The 21,377-nt window shown below is 51.0% G+C and overlaps 1 protein-coding gene across 3 annotated transcripts in view; it reads left to right on the forward strand.

Moving 5' to 3' along the window:
- The first annotated feature begins 7,811 nt into the window (after nucleotides 1-7,811).
- The window catches only part of PLXNA4 (plexin A4), a 454,779-nt gene continuing 441,213 nt past the window's right edge, over nucleotides 7,812-21,377 (forward strand). Inside the window, exon 1 of one of the 3 annotated variants that reach the window (XM_054806078.1) lies at nucleotides 7,812-8,082. The gene's annotated coding sequence lies outside the window, so the exon portion shown is untranslated. Of the gene's footprint in view, nucleotides 8,083-13,734; nucleotides 13,866-21,377 lie in introns of those variants that run through there. The other 2 variants (XM_054806099.1, XM_054806089.1) reach the window with 2 other exon arrangements.

The following is a 21,377-nucleotide window of genomic DNA, read 5'->3' on the forward strand; positions in this document are numbered from 1 at the left end:
TCAAAGACAGCTCCAGATCAGACAAAATGCATCACTCCATTAACGTTATCTCTCTGTACATTTGAGTGGGGCTCCCCAGATAATAAAGGGTTACAACATGCGTGGCTGGCTTACACCTCCAGCGGCTTTTATTTCTTCGGTGGGGATTTGCACAAAAGGTGTTAGGAGGCGGAGAGCGAGGGGGAAGGGATGCTGCTTCCAAGTTGCTTGGGTGAGAAGTCAAATGGCTTCAAAGAGATGGAGTGCAGCTATTTAATTCAAAGGCCCTAACAGAGACATCGGTGCCAGGAGCTGTACAAAATGATCCAGGTTTAAAGAGATAACATTGGGTCATTTTATTCAAAGGCCTTGGCTGAGCTGCTGGGTAACTTCACAACGTGAGATAGTCCCTGCATCTGGAGAGCTTTGTCTGGGTGGAAACAGAAACGGGAAAGGAGATGTTGCAGGTGATCAGAAACAGGGGAGGAATTTGGGATGAACAGACTCCTGAGAGAAGCAAGTGATGGTTTCAGAGAGTGGTGGAAGAAAACCGGAATAATCAGGAGTGCAAGAAATATCAGTTGTGCCCCTTTTTGCTGCACCTGAATGAAGGACGTCTTCCCATGAAGTTGGGAGCGAGCAAACCCAAAGAGGTGTTTTCTTCCAGCTGATTTCCACAGAGCCTTGAGATCCTCCAGGGCTTGTTGCTCAAGTGAGAAGAGGTGGAGATCTCAGTGTGATTTGGAAACAAAATAAATATTGGTGATGGGAACATCCATAGGAGTAACGTGAAAAGTATGAGGGGGTTGCCCTATAGAGGGGAAACCTCTTGTCCCAGGTTGTTTTGCTTATGCAAGTGTGGGTGGTGGCTCCAAGCATCCTCAGTGGCTATGGTCAAAAGGTGAATTTCAGTCTTCACAGACCATTATCCTGATTTGCTTGGAAATTCGTACACTCAGAGGTGGGAGGAAGTCAACAAAATTGGTTTTACAAGAAAAAAAGTTAGAATTTGTACTTGAGGTGTTGTACCATCTACAGTTATAGCACTGCAAAGGGGTTACAGGTCTTCAAAGCTGCCCTCCAGCACGGTCTGTTTTCACCACGGATGAATCCACCCAGTGCAGGATAACAAGAAAGCAAATCTATGTTGTTTTGTATAGGTCCTACCAGTACACAAAGCAGAGAAAGCAGCTGTCCTGTTCTTAGACATGCACATTTTTTTTTTTTTTGATGCTTTTAGGAAGGGCTGGTTGAATAAGCCCCACTCCAGCATTACGGAGAGAACGTGCGCTTGTGAATATGGGAGCATTTTAAGGGGTGCTGCATAAAGGGCCTAGCAGCATCGTTCTGTCTGCAAACACAGGGTACCCGAGTGACCACGCACTGACTATTTTACAAGTGATATTGTTCATCGGGGAAACGCCTTTCGCTTCCCCTTCCTGTTTCTCATTCTACAGTCGTCCTGCTCCACTCCCCCCCGTTTTCTGTCATTTCTCCTTCTGTTCTTCCTTTCTGATACCATGGTGATGAAGCTGACATATAAGAATAGCTATTCTTCACCGGGGTTCCCGCAACATCCCTAGATGAGCTTATGCTTCTCCCCCTCTCCGTCTCCCACGTTCACTAAGTGGGTAACTCTACGTGCGCTGCCAACCCTACATGCTAAAAAATATCGGCTAGCCTTCTCCCTCCTCCCTCCCTCCCGTTTCCGTGCAATTGGCTTAAAAATCATGAGTTGCAACAAACAAAATCATAAATGTTGGGCTTGGTTTGCTTCTTTTTTCTGTGTTTTTTTTTATTTTAGCCTGGTGTTCTAACAAAACAAACCTTTTGCCACCATGCTATCTACTGGTGCTCACAGCCGATTTGGGGCAGTTTCAGCCACGTTTGATAGGCAGCGAGATGATCTTGTTCCTAAAAGTTTTACGGAAGTAGGTGGCTGGGTATACGTTCTCCGGGAGAGGAAAATGCCAAAGCTACGTAGGAAAGAGGCTTCATAAATACCCTCAATTCAGAAGTAGCCGTGATTGACATCTGCAACTAGCTGTGAGATTCGGTAGGCTGTAAAGTATATTTTGCGTTTCCTTTTCCCACTATCCGAGGGAAGCAAACTTCCTGAAACACCCTTCTAGATTTATTACCAATTGCAAGGGCTGGGCAGTTCTGGGTCTTCCTGGGAAAATCCCTGCAAGTCCAAACTGGCTCCTATCCTCTCTCCTGCATTTGTGGTACCCACTGGAGCATCACCCAAGAGCTGCATCACAGCAGCGAGTCTGACCCGAGCTCTCAAATCCCACATTAAAGCCCTAATCTCCGGATTAGGCCCTTCCCCTCTTTAGTCTGTCCTATTTTCCTTTGGATTTCTTCTGATCTGAACATTGCTTCTCCTTAGCCGAATCCACTAGCCCCTTTCAATGCCACGTTCAATCCAGTGTCGGCATCCAGCCTTCCTCTCTCTCCTTCCAGACAGTCTCCAGCTCCTCCTGCATCTCCCTGGCCCGATTTCCTCTGCCTCTCTGCCCATTTCTCCATCTCATCCCTCCACCTCCAAAACCTCCGCCCTCCTTATCTCCCCCCAGTGCTCTCCAGCCCTCCCAAGCAGGGATTGATTGCTCTTCCCACTTGCATTATCCTCCAAAATAAAAAAAAAAAAACAATGAATTTGTCCGACTTTGGTTGTATCTTATCGCTCCACCTGCCTGCTTCCAATATTATTCCCTTTTGCTCGTCTCCTGCGGTTTGAAGTAGCCCCTCTCAGGCGTCCCCTCATTTAATTCGACAGCCCCAACCTGTGTTTTATACTCTCCTTATCATTATGGCCTGACTGCTCCCCTGGCTCTCATTTCACCCTGCCTCCGTCCATCTGCCCTTCTTCTGCGGCCGTCCCCCTTCTGTTTTGTTTGGACAAATGACAGCCTGGGTGTGACCGGCGGCGATAATGGTCGACAAATATTTGAAGGGAGAAGGAGAAAAATTATTCATTGGGGAGTTTCAAGGAGGAGGACAGGGGGTGAGTGGAGGGATGGCTTTTGAGTTGGAGGGGGGGAGGCTGGGACCGGGAGAGGGTGGATGGGTTGGGAGGATGTGCAGATGATGCTGTTGGCCTGAGTACATCATAAATCCCCTCTGTGTGGACTGGGGATGTAGAATGAACATCTCTCTCATCCTTGGAAGGACAGGTTCTACCTGGCAGTGGTACCTTGCTGGCAAGGTAGAGATGGGGAGGGATGGATTGGAGCAGAGGGACAGAGAAGAGGGAATGGGAAGGGAGGAAGGGTAATGAAATTACAACAAAGAGGGGAAATTTGGGCTGAATAACTCTGGCAAACTTCCTGTAACTCAACTGAGGTTGGTGACTTAGTGTTTGAATCCAGCTGCTAACACAGACTGGAATATATACTGATGGGAAGGAGCCCTGGTGATAAAGCCGAGGGAGAGGACAATCAGACCCTGCAGGTCTGTGGCTCCTGCCAGTTGCTGGGTTTGTTCCCTGGGACAATGTGAAAGGAGATTTTGCTTCCTTCAGAAAACATCCCAACAAGTGGTAAAAAAAATGAAGGCAAGCCTCACCTCTGGTTGACGCTGCATCATAGCTGGTAAAGGGCTAGGAGAAGGGGGGGGGAGTTAGATAACTAATGCAAGTGTTATTTAATAAACATCCTACTAAGAAATCTGCCGAAAAAAGCAAACCTGCAAGGACTGGCGGGGAAGTTAAGGGAGTTGCCAGAAGCTGTGCAGCAAATCAGTGGCAGAGGAGAAAGGGCACCTTGCACAGCTCTGCTCCATGCCAGGACACCCTGGGTGCCCCAGATAAACCAGTATGCAAACCCCTGAGATACCATAGCCATGCTGGACAAAGGAGCAACCGAGGATGATTTTGATGGATCCTCTCAAGGGCTTTTTCTTCACCTGTCAGAAATTGGTTGCAGAGAGGCTCTGACCAAAGGGGAAGGCAGCAGCTGGTGACCAAGTGACACAATCCTGCTCTTCCCTGTAAACTTCGCTTCCATGGGTTTTTTTGTAGCACTTCTGTCTCATTTTTGATCAACACGACCCTTCCTGAAGCTGGTAAAACTGCCAAAAAGCTGATAACACGACAAGCCCAGCAACCAACACCCAGACTGCAAACTGTCCTTAGGGGCAGAGCTCATGCTGTCCCTCCCTGGGGTGTCAGGAGTGACAACGCAGAGCCCCGGACCAGCTTTAAAACAGCTCGCAAGGAATTTTTCCACCCTCCAAAAGCATAATAAAGACATCCTTTGTCAGCGGCGGGGATGGTGACAGCTACCCAGGAGAGGCCAATTTTCTTTCGGTTGTCAGCAGAGCGGGGGCAGGTTGTTTAAACCTCCAAGACCTGAAAGACTGGAGCGCAGATGGGAGTAAAAAAAAAGACCTGGAGGAACAAACTCATAAACTAGCAGCCCTCTCCCTGGGCTTTTTTTTTTTTTTTTTTTTTTTTTTTTTAAGATTTCACCCAGTTTTAGGGATTTCCAGAGCTGCCACCAAGCGCGGTCGCTGCAGGTGGCGCTGCAATGTAGGTTTTTAGCGGTGCCTGCGCTCCGCAGAAGCCCGGAGCTGTAACAAGCAGCTCCGGCTTTTAACAACTTAAATACCAGGTTGGTTTAACAAACTTGTAAAATGGCGGGGGAAAAAGAAAAGAAAAAAACCCCACCTAACTTCTTAGAGTTCCACTTCGCTTTTTTTTTGCCTTTTTTCCCCTTTTTTTTCCTTTTTCTTTTTCCTTTTTTTTTTTTTTAAATTGGCTCCCCTGCTTTGTCACTGGGGACAGTTGAGTCTTAAAGCGTACAGATGTACATCCTCAGAAAAATAGGTGTTTTCTGTTCTTTGAATATTGTTGGAAGTGATCCCCGTGTGCGGCTCGATAACAAGGCACAAAATGAAAGGATGCATTTGCTGTTTGCCACCGTCGCACTTGCCGGCAAGGAAGGAACCACAGAGGGCTGCAGCGATGCTGTTGGCATCCAGGACTTCACAAGCAATGGGGACCAAAGTGGGTGTTTTGGGGCAGAGGAGGGAAAATCAGGCTTGGAATTTTTTTTGAATGGCAACAGCATGATTTTGCCTCTTCCCGGATGATGCTGAGAGCAGCTTTGGTGCTGTTTGGTGCTGAGCCCTGGTGGGTTTTTTTCCCCAGGAGCGGTCCAGAGGGATCCATCATCTCTGCTGTTACCGCAGCCGGGGGCAAAATATCCACTTGATGACAACAGGGTGAGCCTGAGCCCCCCTTGTCCTTGGGCCCTTTTACTGAAGCTATTCACAGGTCAGGGGAGGTCATTTGGGTTTTCCAGCCCTAACCCTTTTCCGTCCCCACTGCCTAGTTCATGAAAAGGCCTATAAATAAAGTCTCGTTTGTCACTCACTCCTTTATGAACCCAAACAGCGCAGGGATATATTGACTCAGGCCATTGTCTTAAGAAGCAGAAAGAATTTGTATTAATTTCTTCCTGCTCACCAGATAGTGGGAAGTAATCTTGGTGTATCCAGATTATCCCTTTTTAGCACAACAGCCCGGTTTTAAATGCAAGACCAAATTTCCCAGAGATTTTCATATGTTTTATTAAATGGAGCTTCAAGCCAGACTGGACATTAAATAATACTGTACTGCTCACAACAGCAGTGATCTTTAGAGGTTACTAACCTGCCATTGTATCTCTCAGATTTCCGTCTCGCTCTTCCGTTGTCATTTTGCTGTGTTATTACTCTTCAGGCTTCACATAGTATTCATTTCTCTGAATGAAAACAAATGACTCCTTGCAAGAGGCAGAAGATAAAGAATAATAAATACATTTTATGCACCACCTTAAAAAAAGGGCTCTGAATCCCCATCCATCCATCAGGAAATGTAAACCAGAGCTCAGGGAAAACACACACGCGCACACAGGCACGCGCCGGGGAGATAAAACTTGTTTTAAGGAAAACATGATATTGTTTAAAAATAAATATCTTGGAGGATGCAAATAGACAGCCCCTGGCCCCTGTGTTTTGTGGCATAAATTTAAGATAATTAAAAATACAAAGCTTGGATTAAGCCCGATTTTCTGTGAATGGCAGAGGCTGTGGGGAGGAGGGGGAGCCCTGCTGTGCTTGGTGCTGTACAACGTACCTCCTGTGAGGCAATCCCTGCCTCTGATCACGGCTACTGCTTGCCACGAGCGGTGGGACCCCCTTTCCCAGCCACCCCCTTCAATGCTGCTGGATGCCTTCATCTTGCATGGGATAGGGGTAAGCTGCAGGACCACCCCCAGGGTTTTCCCCTCCCTGCCCTGATGTGAGCACGGCCAACACCCCTGGAAGCAGAGGAGGGCTCCCCAGTTGCATCCCCTCTGCTTCCCCTCTTCCCCAGACCTCTGCGAGGTGCCCATCCTCGCGGCGTCAGGGCTCCCTCATCTCTACGGGGAGGCAGCCCTGTTGCTACGTGCCGCTATCAACACCCTGAGAGCACCGCTTTCCTTCCCACCATCTGCTGCCTGCTCCGCTTTCGGCTCGAGGAGAGCCCAGATATTACCTGCAGAGAGGAGTTCAGGTCTCTGCATGGAGGAGAATGAACTTGCAGAGCGGGGTCTGCTCCACGGGGCAGCCTGGCCAGCCAGGCCGGCAGCCTGCTGGCCACGAAACTCAGGCAATAAGCACTAACAGCTTTTAAAAAATACTATTATTCCTGCGGCTGCCAGGAATTAAATGAAGACCCAGAGAGCAGAGCAGCTTGCAGCCGCTCTCTAGGATTACTGCTCACCCAAGCTGAGAGATTGATCTTCCTCTGAGCCTCCCTACGCCCGCTCTGATCGGCTCCCCTCCTCGTTTTGTCCTAGCCCGAGGAGAGCGGCAGGGCACACGCTGGAGAGGGAAAGGGGAGGCAGATGCCCGCGATGCCGGGAAGGGCTTTTCTGGGGAGGTGATGGAGGGAGCCTGCAAGATGCGTTTGATTCCTTGAGTGTTGTTTTTTTTTTTCCTTTTTTTCCTTTTTTATTTTTTTTAATTTTTTTTTTTTTTTTGGGGCAGCGACATTTCCCAATTAGCCCAATCAGGCTGGAGATCCTAGGTGTCAGTAGTGAGTAGGAGCGAGGGAAGGCACCCGGAGGAGAAATCAAGGCAGCCGGAGTTGCAGCCGCGGGAGAGCGGCGGCGGCGGCGCTCGCAGCCCCGGGCGCGCTCGGAGGAGGCGGCTCCGGCTCCGGCTCCGTCCCCGTTCCCATCCCCGTCCCCATCCCTTGCAAACTTTCGGACGATGAAAAGCGGCTTGGGGGTCCCTTTCTAGGGACAACCTGCACCCCTCCGCCTTCTTCCCTCTCCCAGAGGTGGGTGGGCTGGCGAAAGGAGGAGCAACTGGCCACTCTCTCTGCAGAAAAAAAAAAAAAAAAAAAGGAAAGAAAGAGAAAAATAACAGAAAGGGATTTTTATTATCGTTTTTATTTTTTAATTATTCTTATTATCCTTCCTTAGCGTGCTGGGCTGGCGTTGCTACCGCACTTCCACACCTCTCCGGCTTTTTTTGGAAGAGGGGTGTGTGTCTGTGCGTGTGTCTGTGTTTGCAAAAGAGCCTGGGTGTCAAAGCCCGCTCCGCAGCCACCATTGGAGCAGAGGGCTGGGGAGGAAGGGCTGGCGAGACAGCCGCAGTGCGAGCCCTCCCCGGCGGGCAGGCAGCGGCGCGGCGGCCGCGGAGCCGGGCATGGCCCCGTAGCGCATCCCCTGCCTGCACCCCGCCTGCCAGCTCGGCTGCCTGTCTCCCCCCCCTCCTTGCTGATTTAGAGGCGGGGGGGGAAGGGCTGGGGGAGGGAGGGAAGGGCTGATTTGGGGGGGGGGGGGGAGTGAAAACTGGAGCTGCGTGTGTGTGTGTGTCCCCCCCCGCTCTGAGCGAGCCAGACACGGTTTGCCCAGTGCAGAGAGAGGGGCTCCGTGTTCCGCCTCCGTGGAGTATTTGGGATTGGAGAGAGACACACACACACGCGCGCGCACACACACACACACACAGAGACCATCTGCAGTGTCAATGCGGCGCCTGCTCTGAAGACTGAAGTGGGGGGAAAGGAGAGAAAAAAAAAATATATTGCAAAACCCACCCAAAGCAAGCGAGGAGCTTTCCCAGGTAAGGAGCCCCCCGCCCCGCCCGGGCAGCGGGGGCTGGCGAGAGAATGCCCCGGAGGATGCCCCGGGAGGGCCGGTGGGGCTGCAGCGGTACCTGCCCTCCACACCTGGCGGGAGTGGAGGGGGGGGCCCTGGGAGGCTTGCCCCCCGCCGCTTCTCCCCATCCTCGGGTCGTGTGAAGGGGATCGGGGCTGGCGGGCAGGGACCCCCGCGGGCAGCGGGCTGAGCCGGGGGTGGCCGGGCACGGCCCCTCCGCCCCTCCCGAGCCGGCTTGGGAGGATGCCGGGGGGTTTCGCAGCGTGGACCCCGGGCATCTCCTCCTCCTCCACATCCCCGGCGCGGAGAGGACGCAGTGCCCGGTGTGTGTCCCCCCCCTCCCCGGGTCCCCGATGGCTTTTTTCCCTTGCACAAGGCTCAACTTTTCTCCCCGGAGGTAGCGGCTCCAGCGTCGCAGCCTGTCCCTAATCACCCCCGGTCATCCCCGGCTGCGGATTTTCCTCCCTTCGGGGGGTATTTTCCCTCCCTCGGTGCCTCAGTGCCTTCCCCGGGAGAGGGGCTGGAGGCATTTGCAAACTTTTCCTGCTCCCGACGAGGTTGCAGCTGGACGGGGCTGGAGACAGAGCCCTTTTCCCGGGGAGGATCAGCGCCTCCCGGGTGACCGATGGAAGGGGACAGGGGCCACCCCCGGCGGGGAACACCTAGGAGGGAAGGGGGGACCCCCACGTCGTTTCCCTTCCTGCAAGGTGCTGGAGAGTTTTACTGCCCAAATCCCGGCTGCGGAGTCAGCGCTGATAAACCTCCCTCCCTCCATGCATGTGTGTGCTGCAACTGAAACCTGCGTATTGATGCTCTTCGTTTATCAGACATATGCCCTTAAATTATGTAGACAGGGAGAAGTGATCTAAACACCGAGCCGCACATGGTTTTGGTGGAAATATAATACTCCGGCAGCAGATGAGTTCCTCCCAGATAAACAAACCCACTTGCTCAGCCCCAGCAGGGCTAAGTGCTGTTTGAGTTTGTAGTGGCTGCATGCGGCTGCTACATACCCAGCCCAGAGGAAACCCTCCTCCTGGGGCCCCATCTGCTCCCCGCACTGGGAAGGGATGCAGCCTCTGCCGTGCTGGATTTGGGTGTAGGACCTGCAGGACTCGCCTTCATGGAAAGGACCATGCGGAAAGCGTGTGGCCGCGCTCCTCTCCGGTAAAACTTCCAACCCCGCGTCTGCTCCGCTTTGCTTTCCAGCCCTGCCACCGGGCAACCGTACCGAAGAGCTCGCTGCAAACGCACCTGATTTTTCATGGCTTCCCTCCGCCACCGGGATGCGATGCCTGGGATGCGAGGTTTTGGGGAAAGCAAAGGGGGTCTGAAGCTTCCCAGGCTGAGGGGGTGAGCGGTGCAGAGAGGGGAGGTTTGGACCGGGACCCCTGGGACTGCCGGGGGATGCTCCTATTCCGGGGGAACAATGACAGTGTCAGGGGATTTTTACAGCCGATGCAACCACTCGCAGCCTTATAGGGACTTATCTTGAGTGTGCACCAGCCCTGCACAAATATTTTGGAAGGCATAAAGCATGCTAACTTATTTTATCTGTCCTCTGTTTCACCCGGGTCTTGTTTATAGAAGCCGGTTAAATCCATGAGCGGGTAAGACCAGTGGAGCATGGGGGTGCTTTGCCTTTGCAGTCTCTGTGATTTTAATTACAGCGTGTGCCTCCCAGTGTGAGATTAGGTGCTTCCTCCCCCTGGCTAAGCCACTGTCTTAAGGTCTCGGGGATGCAAGCAGCGTTTCATTTGTGGTTTAATTGCCTCGGGAAGTGTGTGTTTGTTTGTTTGTGTGTGGGACCCTTCACCCGTGCCGGGCTTCAAGCGGTGCAACAGATGTGTGTCTGCTTTTCGTGTGCAGCCAGGTTTAAACACGCAACCCCAGCCCCGTCACGAAAGCCTGGGATTTTCTTCCCTCCTCTGCCCAGACCCATCCTCCATGGGGGTGTCTCCTTTCCAAAGGGACCAGCCCAAGGCTTTTCCTTTCTGTCCCATCTTAAACGAGCGGCACTTGGCGATATCAGTAAGATGCAAAATAAATGACAGCCGCATGATCTAAGCGTTGTTTATGTCCAAGACGGGTGTTTTAAAATACAGGCTGATGATCAGTCACGGTGCTGTTGGGAAGCTTTTGCTTGATGATCGTAACCGCCTTGTAGGCGCTGAAGACTGGTGTTAAATCTGTTCAGCGTGCAATCCGGCACCTGGCTAGCGGAGGGATGAGTGCTATTGCAAATCCTAAGAGAGATGCTGAACTTCTCCACAGGGAGAGGAAATATTCCAGCCTTTCCTCATGCATTCACCTGCCAGCATCCCTTCTCTGCACTCGCGGCGAGCCTGGTGCTAGACAGCCTGTAGATGTGGCAAAGCAAAGGGTTCAGCACGGGCATGAGAGCGGCTGAGATCCGCTACCGAGGAGGCAGAAACCGTCTTTGCAGCCAGATCCCAGGGGGCAGTGGGTTGCAAGAGCCAGTTTTGTGTTGAATCCTCTGTTTTTGCAGGGTGAGGAGGGGAGGAGGGATGCTGGACCCCCTTTTGTGTTGCATCTTTTTCCTTTTACTGAATTGCTTTGTCTCTGCCTCACAATATCCTTGATGTTGAGCAGTTGCAATAAAATCTACCTCCTTCCCGGAGCGCCGGGGTTTGATTTGCGCGCTCACAAGCTCCAGGGTGAAAAGCTTTGCAAGGTCTTACGATACTCGGGTATGCTGAGGGTTAACGCTGCGTAGGAATTAATTTCTTTTTTGGAAGGGAACTCTGAAAACCTTCCTAAAAAGCTGAGAATGATGCTGGCACGGTAGGCTCGTGCTCTGCATTGGGATCCTGTGTGGGGAGGGTGTTAGAGGTAGGGCTTCTGAGTTTGGGAGTTAGCGGTGCCAAAGTTTGTGGCTTGGCATTGCCTACAGGTGGTTTTGAGCAAAATGGCATGCTGTCCTGGGAGTCACTTGGCTCTTCTTGATTTATTATTCATAATATCCCTTAAAGTGAGGTCCCACATCGCTGAGACTGAGACCTAACGTCACCCCTTTGCAGCTGCAGTGATGGGACTCAAAAGTCTCACGTCCTGCCCAAGAATCCTCGTCCTTGCCTACGGATGCAATTTGGATTATGACTGTTTCCCATAGTAAAGCCCTCAAACGGCTTGATGATCAAATAAAAACCCCTTTTTGGTCCCCACTAGTGTGACAAAAGGCTTCAGAGGGCTCTTTCTCACTCCTTCCTTCTTGCTTGCAACTCAGTTAATGGACACCAACCGCTCCAGGCGCCCAAGGCAACGAGACTTCCCGTCTGTGCAGAGAGTCTGGGAAACCCACTGACTTACTGCAGGATGTCAGTGATGAGCGTGCTTCCCTGCATGACTGTCTTTGGGTGAAAAGCACTTTATATCCCTAAAGTTTGAGTTCTCAAGGAGCCTGCAACAAAAAATACAGAAATAAATACATAGGGCTCCCCAGATATTTTTCATGCAGACTCTGAAGTATTTAAAAAAAATGAGAAAGTATTCTCATTCCCCTGGTGCAGAATGGGAAACTGAGGCACAGAGAGGCAAAAGGCTCAGTCTGCATTTATTGATGGGGATCCTCACTTGTGGCCATGAAATACAAACTGAATTCCAGGTGGTACCTGGAGATGAGAACAGTGGGTGGTCCCCTGCCCTTGAGCCTGTGTTTCAACAGCCAAGATCCCAAAGATGATGCGAGGGCTGGAGCACCTCTGCTATGGAGACAGGCTGAGAGAGTTGGGGTTGTTCAGCCTGGAGAAGAGAAGGCTCCAGGGAGACCTTAGAGCCCCTTCCAGTCCCTGAAGGGGCTACAGGAAAGCTGGAGAGGGGCTGGTGACAAGGGCAGGGAGTGACAGGATAAGGGGAATGGCCTGAAGCTGCAGGAGGGGAGATTTAGATTAGATATTATGAAGAACTTCTTCCCTGTGAGGGTGGTGAGGCCCTGGCACAGGTTGCCCAGAGAAGCTGTGGCTGCCCCTGGCTCCCTGGCAGTGTTCAAGGCCAGGTTGGATGGGGCTTTGGGCAACCTGGGCTAGTGGAGGGTGTCCCTGCCCATGGGAGGGGGTTGGAACTAGATGGGCTTTAAGGTCTTTCACTAGATGGTCTTTCAAGATTGATTTTTTTTTTCCCCCAGTTAAAATGATAGGTGGGTGCTTTAAAATCAGAAAATATCATCTTGCGTTAGTGAATTGGCCAGGTGGCAGCTGTGCTCTCAGGAACCTTGGTTCATGTATCTTTAAAATTGGGTACAAAATGCTTTTAATCACCTTTGGGAATGGAGAGATTATTGCAAAAATGAGATGTGTTGTGATACTGACAGTCTGCGTGGCGATTTTCTAGAATTGACATTCCTCTTTGCGTTTTCTTTTTAGTCATCTCACTGGAACTATCTGTTTTTCTTTGTTCTTTGTTGGTGCAAGTTCACCTTGTCCTTCCTTGGTTGCATCTTGTAAGGTGCTGAGCTGCCACCCAGATAAGAGGTGCCAAGTCTCTGCCCTGCATCCCCTGCAACAGGAGTCAGTGTAGCATGGCATTTGTCCTGCAACCCTTCCATTTGTAAAAAAACCCACAAACAAACCCCTCTGGGAGCCCTTAGAGATGCTCTGAAGCCTTTGGTTTGGACACCCAATGGTCATTTCATTTTAGGCACCTGTAGTCCATGCAGCTCAGTGCTCCAGCTAATGTGAACCTTGCTGGGGACACGTGCTCTTCAAAGGTGATTCCTGGAGCTATGGAGGAAGCAAACTCTTTGCTGAAGCACAATGTTCCCAGCTGTTTCTATCTCAAATACTAATCTTTGTAGAAGACACCAAGTTCTCAGGGCTGGAGGAGAGCCTGAAGACCTGAGCGGGAGCAGTGATTGGGTTGAAACCTCCATCCCCACTATGCTGCCTATCAGCAGGTGGCTTTGACCTTACTTTGGGGAGGGATTTCACTAGAAAGAGAGTAGTCATTTGTAGACTCTGTGACTTGCTCTCTCGGCTTTGCTGCTGAGAAGGCTTTCCAGTGTTTTTAAATACTGCATGCCAGGAAACAGAAATCCAGACCCAAAAGTCAAGATGCTGAGATTCACAGGCTTATTTTGCATAGGAATAAACAAAAACTGCCGATGAGCGTGGATGGATTTGCGCTGGTGACCCAGAAGGGAGACCTTGCATCGCCGTCTCTCTCGGCTTTCATGCCTGATGTCTGAGTCTCCTTCCAGCTCTATTATCCATACCGAATGGTCTGCCAGGGCTTTCCCACCAAGCCATTGGCGATAAATTTACAGGAGCAAACTGGCACTTGAATTTGCCTTGTCCTTCTGACAGGACGAATGTGTGGATCTAATGCAGATAATATGTGATAGGTTTCCATTACAGGCATTTGCATGATATATACTCACACACTTCCCCCTCCTCTGAGCTTGTGCAAGGGCCAGAAGAATAAATCTTGATGCTTGGTGAACCCTTGCAGCCAACGCTGCACCAAATGCATGTAAATGTTTGCAAAATGAGCCACCCCGACCCGTGTGTTATTTCTCCTTGAGCGTAAAACACTATATGGGGGAGGAAAGGTGAGGGTGGTGGAGGGTTTTTTAATCCCAGTATCGTTTTCCTTTGAAATAGTGAAGTGATGCTGGACTCGGGGACCATGTGTAGATGGTTAATATTTATATACCTGCTGTTTCTTCTGAAGTGAGCAACGTGCACTTGCCACCAGCAGCCCCCCGACGCTCATTTATGAAGAGCCTCGCTGGTGAGTGTCTCAGTGTTAAACTGTTTGGTGACTTGAGTTGAGAGTTATAGGAATCGGAGCGACGAATTAGCAGTAAATCAAAGCCCGGATGGCTTCGTACTCAACTGCGGCAAGATTTAAATTAAAAATATCTTGCCGAGATGAAGTACTCATAAGTCAAGCACTGGCGTCGTGTCAGTCTGGGCTTCGGCGGCGAGAACTCAGCCCCTTTGAAACAGAAACCATGAGGAGCCCACATATTGATCCCCAGCTGAACTGGGAAATTGCCACTTCATTTCTTCTATTAAATGTTCTTTCTTTCCTTTCCTTTTCGCCTTTCGCCCCACCCCCGAAGGGAAGATGGTCGTGCTGGGAAGTTGAGAAAGGTTTACAGATTCGCCACACGTGTGTGTGGCCCTGTTTGACTTGGTTAGAGCATATTTGATTGTGAAAAGGGATTTATTTGGTTTTTGTGACCGGGGATTTGTCTATAATGTAGTGCTGGAAAGAAAACTCATTTAGAGACTAAGGAGGTGTATCCTGTTACAATTGCCTATTGATGGAATAGCAAGTGCTTGGTGTGCAACGCAGCTTTATTTTACTTTAGGGAATCTTATTCTGGGCTGCCAAAGGGAGACTTTGATTTGCCAGAGAGCTGCCCCGTGGTCCTGAGCAAGTCCCTTGGCTTCTTTTTTCCCCATCTATCAAATGGAGGTGGTCTTCTAGAAGTGACTGTCCCTTTAGCCATCATCTAATAGTCGTTTTGCTCTAATGACCTTTACAAATGACTCACTTTTGAGTGAGGTGATAAAACCGGGGAGGTTCTGGTTGGGAACTTACTCACCAGCCTGAGGAACAGCATCGTGTACACGGCTAACAGTCACTAATGGCCACTGTCCCATCCCTGGGCAGTGTCCCCTGCTTCTGCTGGCTGGGAAGAGGCTTTCAGAGGTGGCGAGGGGCAGGAGGCTCTTCTACATCGGAGAAAAAGGTTCTGTCACCACAGCCCTGCCAGGGAGAGGAGGTGAGCCGGGAATACCACCACGCCAGCTGTGGAGCTAATCAAAGGCTTTTGCTTGGATTTTTCTTCAATGGGCAATTTAGGTGGTGGTGGGGAAACAACCCCCCCCCCCCCCAGATTAGGATGGGCATATCTGCTTGACTTGCTAGCTTAAAAAAAGGGAATTTCTGGGCTGTTTTGGGAATCTCCTTTTATTTGTCAGGGTTTTTGTGCAAATTTCTGGTTCTTGCTAAAAGCGCACCAAGTTTTGTAAGCTGTTACCCTGAGATATGTTTTGGGGGGTGGGTATTTGCACGGCTAATTTTTGGCATTTGCTCTTTTTGGTTGTGTCTCACCCTTTGTACTCTCCCCTTCGTGGTGTCCTCCTGGCTGGATGGAGGGGGGAAGTGTCCCCTGCCACAGTCCCTTTTCCTTCCAGCCACCCTGGAGCCCCGGGGCTCATCTGGAGGGTTGCAATGATCTCAATGCCTGGTGCTTTTGAGGCTGCATACCCTCACCACCCCTTGAACCCTAGGCTCCACTTCTCCAGAGCATCCAGCCACCCCCCCAGACAGCTCCCCTGGGGAGGGCAGCGCTCAGGGACAACCTGGAGGGTGAGTTGTTGGTTTAAGTCCCAGCTCTGCCACCACCGAAGCCATCTCCAGAAGGGCAATTGCCTCCTCACCCTGAAGACGGCAGGATCAGCTCTGAGTTTTCCTCCTGCGCTTAGCTGCTATGGTGATGAGTTGCTATAGAAACACATAGTTAGCATTATTATTTATTATTGAAAGGTGCTTCTTTTCATCTCTTAAATGCAGGGTCGTGCCAGGAAGAGCCCGATGCTGGGTGTGGGATACTGCCTGCCCTGTCCACGCAGGTTGGTGGGTTATGCTTTCTGGCGAGCCAGGCTTTAGCCACGCTGGAGGCAAGCAACCATGCTGTGCTAGCCCAGCAGGCTGATCTGGTTAAACAAATCCCCCCAGTATGTTCCTGTCACAGGTTCCTTCCTTCGTCAGATCCATCCTTTGGAGGGGGATTTGAGTGAAGCGTTTCATTATAATGAGCTTAGTTATTTCCAAACTAGTAATCGCATGTCACCATTTGGTGCAAAGGGTTTGCATTAAGTTCTGTAATAATATGTCTATTCATCCATCACAAATACTATATTCACAGGACCTTGTAGTGATTGCCTGGTAAATACCTTCTCTTATCTCTTTGCATGCACTGCTCCTTGTTGTTTGCTGAAGTCCCCCCCGCCTCTCTGCAAACCCATCCCTCCGCACTGGGAGGCAGGGAAGCTCCTCCGGTGCTCCTGTCCCGGGCTCCTGCTCTGCCTGAGCCCCCCTGCAGCTGGGCACCCAGCCAGGCTGTGCAGGGAAGGCCCCTCCGAGGCTGGCTGCGGCCCGCGTGATACCGAACAGAGCAAGCGGTGCTAAGGGTATCGCTCTGCCTGCCTCAACTATTGCTTTCCAGCTACCCTGGGTGGGACAAAGCCTATTTTGGGGGCTCCTCTCGCTCCTCAGGAATGGGTAGGAATAGGTATCTTCTGTAAGCTGGGTGCTGAGCAATGTTCTGGCTGAGGGTTGCTGCAGGGGGTCCTGCAAGGAGCCCCATTATATAGCACTCCAGACACATCCGTTGGTTTTGGGAATGCACAGCTGGGAGGTAAAGCAGAGATGCAAAGCCAGATGCCTGGGTCTCCTGCCTGCAGCCCCCAAGTTCATGGCTTCCCCTCGAAGGTGGCAGCACTGCAGAGGTGGTTCTGCAAGGAAACCTCCCTCCATCCCGCTGTCCTTCACATCCCAGCAGCCCTGAGGATGCTGCAGCCGCTGCAGAGGGGTGGCTTGGTGGGGCCAGGAGGTGAACGGCTGCGAGGATGGAGGGATGCCTGGAGACACTGGGAGGAGTGGGGCTGCTTTCCCTCTCTGGCTGGGGCAGGTACAATGCAGCCTGGAGGTGGAGGGCTTGCCTTTGCTTGCAGCAAGGATTAGCTGTGCAGTTCTTCCTTCTTTGCCTCCTAGATCTAAAGGACTCCCTGGAAAATGCCTGGTGCTGGTGGGGCGGGAGAGAAAAAAAAGAAAAAAGAAAACAAGGCAGCTTTTCTTGATGCAGAATTAACAACTCGGAGGTGAAGTTTCAGGGCTGGTTGGTGCAGCTGCGGTGGGAGGGTGGGGTGGCTCAGCCCCTTCTCACACAGTTGCTGCAGATGTGGGGTGGGGAGGGATGCAGGAACGGCTGGACCAGTGCAGGATGCTGGATATGGAGGGATTTGGGCATAGGGAAATCTCTGCTGTTGCTTGCAGAGTGTGGCCCTTGAAGTTCCCTGAATTTCTCCTGGTTTCCACCTTCCCCAGCCTACCAGGCTGGGACCGGGAAACATCCTTCCCAGCTTTTGAGGAAACAAAAGGAGGCTTTTTAAAGCACCCCTTCGAGCAGGAATAAAACACCTTCCTTTGCAGAGCCCGTTTCATCGCTTGAAGTCAATCCCTTTGGGCTTTGTATTTTCCTTCTTGGAAGCTGTGCTCCCTGCAGAGAAGAGAAAAAAAAACACCTGGGGTGCAAGAGCAGGGCTTGGCGGGGGCGGGGGGAGAAGGGAGGGTCTTCCTGGGAAGTGTAGGTTGGAGGGGGAGGGACGGATGGGGAGGTCCACTGTGGGGGTCTAGAGGGCTGAATGCTCACCCCTCACTCTGCCAGAAACCCCTGCAACCCGTCCCCCAAGTGCAGTGTTCAGTTGTTAGTGTAGGGTCGCATCCAACCTGTCTCTGTTGTATGGACGGCTGGGAGCAACCGGCTGGGGTGGGAGACGCTCCTGCATGTCCTGCATGTGCCGACCCCTCCCCTGCTTCTGGTGCAATGAAGCATAGCACTAAACGAGACCTCCCCTAAAGGAGGGAAGCTGGCTGTAGCAAACGAAGGTTTGCTATGTTTTGGTAGGGTCTCTCATGTTGATATGGGCCTGGAGGGGTCATGTTTTGCTTCTGTGACCGCTTTTTCTCTACTCTGAGCTGCAGCCAGTTACTTGGATACTGGTTTGTGGCACTGATGCATTTGAAAAGAAGTCACCCAAGGGATGGCATGGACTTGACACTGGTGTGGGATGCCCCCTTGGATCCCACCAGCCGTGAGACCATGAAGTCTTAGATTTCTCTCCAAATCCCTGCTGAGAGCAGAGTCATTTTGGCTGCCAGACTCGGAGCATCTTTGCAGCCTTCATCTTTACCTGCCTGACCTCTGCAGTGGCTCCAAGAGACCAGGAGCTTCTTGCCTTGGCCCAGCGAGGGCAGGAGGCGTGGGGCATCCTTGGAGCTGCACCCCTCTGCCTGGGTGGAGGATGGAGAAGGGAGGGGAGGGAGGTGAGCCACGTGCAGCAGGAGCTGGATGCTAAAACCAACGCCTGTCTGAAGCCGTTCAGGGTGGGTTTTTTTCCTCCCTTATAATGGAGTTGCTGCCCTTGCCTGCCTTGGCAAGGCGAACAGCTCAAAGACATGCCTCTGAATGAAAGTAACAAGTTTTAGGACAAATTTCTCTCTGCATAATATCTTAAAGAAAGCAGGAAAAAGAAATGGCAAGCAGGCATAATTAGGTAAGTATTACCCATTAGGAAGAGGAAGGAGCTATCAAGTCGATTTCCATTTCCTTCTTATTTTACATGCCTGATTTTAACGCCTCTCCGGGAGGCGGTGTGTGAAGTAGGTCTCTCCTTAGCTTGGAGAAGTAAATAATCAGAACATGATGCGCTCCGAAGCTCTTCCCAAAGCTTTCCAAATCTGGACTAAGCTGAGGATTTTTAGCATCTTCACAAGTCTGAGCTTTCCAGCATCCATGAGACCTGGTAGGGACTTATTTCCCACCTTCACACTGGGGAACCAAGGCGTAGGTGGGCAGCCGGGCTTGTGTCTTCTCATTGTGATCTGCTTGTCTGCACATATTTCTCTCTGTTTTACCTGTTCTGCGTGGAAGTGGAGATAACTCCTTGTCTCCTGGTTGCTTTCCAGTGTAAACCTGGGTGTTCGCAGTGTGAACACATGGAGGTACCTTGTGATGCTCTGGGAACTGTGGTAGGGCTGAGCCACCATCCGGTCCACCCCTGCCTAACTTCAGTACGTCTCCATGTCCTCCTGGCCATGGGACCCCCCCTTCTTTTCTCCTGAGTACCTGAGGTTGCTGTCCCGGCTGTGTCCTCTGTTACTTCTAAGGATAACACGTCACAGCGCAGGCTGCAATTACAGAGCCATCAGCGGGTGCCTGTAACACATTTTGGCAAGGACGCGGGATGGCTTGTACACCAGCCTGCAAGGAGAACGGCTCGCCTCCCCCCCTCCGCCTGCCCCCCCCCGTCCCTGCTCTGGAGTCAGCAAGTGGCGTTATTAAAGGCTGTCGGGAACTGCTGTCATTGGCACAGTCAATGGCTGACACAAGGCAGCCCTCAGACTTTGACTCATCTGCAGCTCGCACACACACACACACGCACACACACACACTCTCTGCTAGGCATGAGCCAGAGAAAAGAGAGTTCCTCACATGCATCACCCTTTTTCCAGCTGTTTGGACCCTTTTTTTGCATTCATTTCAGAGAAGTCTTGTCCTACAGTGTAAGAAAGAGATTAGTGTTGCATCGTACTACCAGCGTGTGCCCAGCTGTCTCATCATTTTGTAGTTGTGGTCCCTTTTTCTTTAAATACAACTTCATGCATGCATCCATATATATATATGTATGTGTATGTCTTTTACATATACATAAAAATACACATTTATATGCACATTTCTTTGCACAAATGCAAAATACGCATGGTTAGAAAAATGCCAGTCTGTTCACCCTGTACTTTTCACAGATTCTGGCCAGTTTTGCCCACAGTTTGGGAAAGGTCATGCAGGTCCAGGATGAGATTTCTGGAGAAGGAAGAGCAGCCTTGCTGCACAGCCAGAGTTAGGAGGGATTTAGGGCAAGCCAAGTTCTTTTTCCTCCAACATCCCTTGATCAGGCACTAGTGGGAGAGAGTTTTCTCTAGCTTATAGGGAGGAGAGGGAAGGGAGGAAAAAGTTTGAGGTTTTGCTCCACCACAGGACTAGGAATAAATGGTGTGATCTTGGGAAAACCTTTGTGTCTGGGAATGCGGCTTCCTGTAAGCTTGGTTATTTTAATGCTTTTCAGGAGGTGCTGGTCCAGGCTCTGCTGATTGCAAAGGGGTTACTGAGGGACTGTCAGGGGCAGAGGATGAAGGTTGTGCACCACTTCTCGTCCCTTCAAATGGTTCAGCCGGACCTTGGCCATGAGCACTCAAGTGGGGCAGCACCAGGTGCCACAAGCCTGGAGGACATCCCAAGCAGATTGCAACTCAGTGACAATCTGCTTTCTCAGTCCTTGGTCGTGCACGGACTCATGCTCCTCTAGACATCTCCGTGGCTCCCGCTGGCCGATGCACAGGCTGTGTTCCCCCCAGCAGCAGCCTACGTGGCCATGCGGGCTGCTTTCCTGCTCTGTCCCCCCTCCTTCTGTTGGGGGGGGTCTGCGCGTGTGTAGGATAAATTTGAGGCTTCTCCATACCTGCACAAGGATATGCAAAAGTTACAGTGTGATGCTTGAAGGTTGCGCTCCTTAGACTTGCGACGGTGAGTTGGAAGAGAAAAACATGGCCCCTTCCATGCAGTGGTTTCACTTAGTGATTGTCTTCCCTCCTGTCTTGTTTCTCCTGCCCTGGTAACACAGGCAGCAGAATCAGCTTTATTTAATAATAAGCAAAAAGGTCTCCAGGTGTAGGTTTGTGCTTGCCTGTCTCTTCTCCACTGCTCTCTGCTAGTGGGTGACTTACTTTCGCCACCCGTAATTAGCCTCTTCCAAGGTCTTGTTGTTGCTGGGCTGAGGCAGAAGGTTTTACAGCAACTGCCTATTCAGAAACGCAGAAAAAAATTGTCCCTTCCTCAGCTCAGTGTTAAGAGGTAGCGGATTTTAAACTGGTTTATGCTGCTGCTGAAGCAGGGTGGTTGGCAGAAGGGACCTAACGCAGGTTATGGTGATGCTGTTACGTGGTGGGGAAGGTGGACGGAGGGGTGGAGGATACGTGTGTCGCCCTTCCCACACAGAGGAAGGAATAAAATATCAAATACCATGCTCGATTCCTGCGGGACCGAGTTATTGGCGAGGAGGAAGCTGACCTTCTCCTGTATTTATGAACTGAATCTCTAGTTTGCTTTGGTTTTGATTTTTCCTCCCCCTCCTGTTAGAGTGCAATACTTCATTTCACAGGAAATAACATTTTCTTCATTTTTTGCCTTTGGTGTGATATTTTTTTAAAAAAAATGCTGCTCAGGATGAACACACTTTCTTCCCGTTAGCTTTATAGCTGGCTTGGCATGCTGGAAGTGGATGTTGCTGCCCATGTCTGTGTGGACCATTAGCTGTGCTGGAGCCCAGGGGTATTCCCCTGTCACAGCTGCTGAGGGTGAACAAATTCTCCTGGAGCTGGACAAACACATTATTATTTTAGTAGTCACACCCCAGTAAGTTTGAGAATTAAAAGTAGTCAGCATTTCCC

This window comes from Grus americana, chromosome 1 (assembly GCF_028858705.1).
Source record: "Grus americana isolate bGruAme1 chromosome 1, bGruAme1.mat, whole genome shotgun sequence".
Classification (NCBI taxonomy): domain Eukaryota; kingdom Metazoa; phylum Chordata; class Aves; order Gruiformes; family Gruidae; genus Grus; species Grus americana.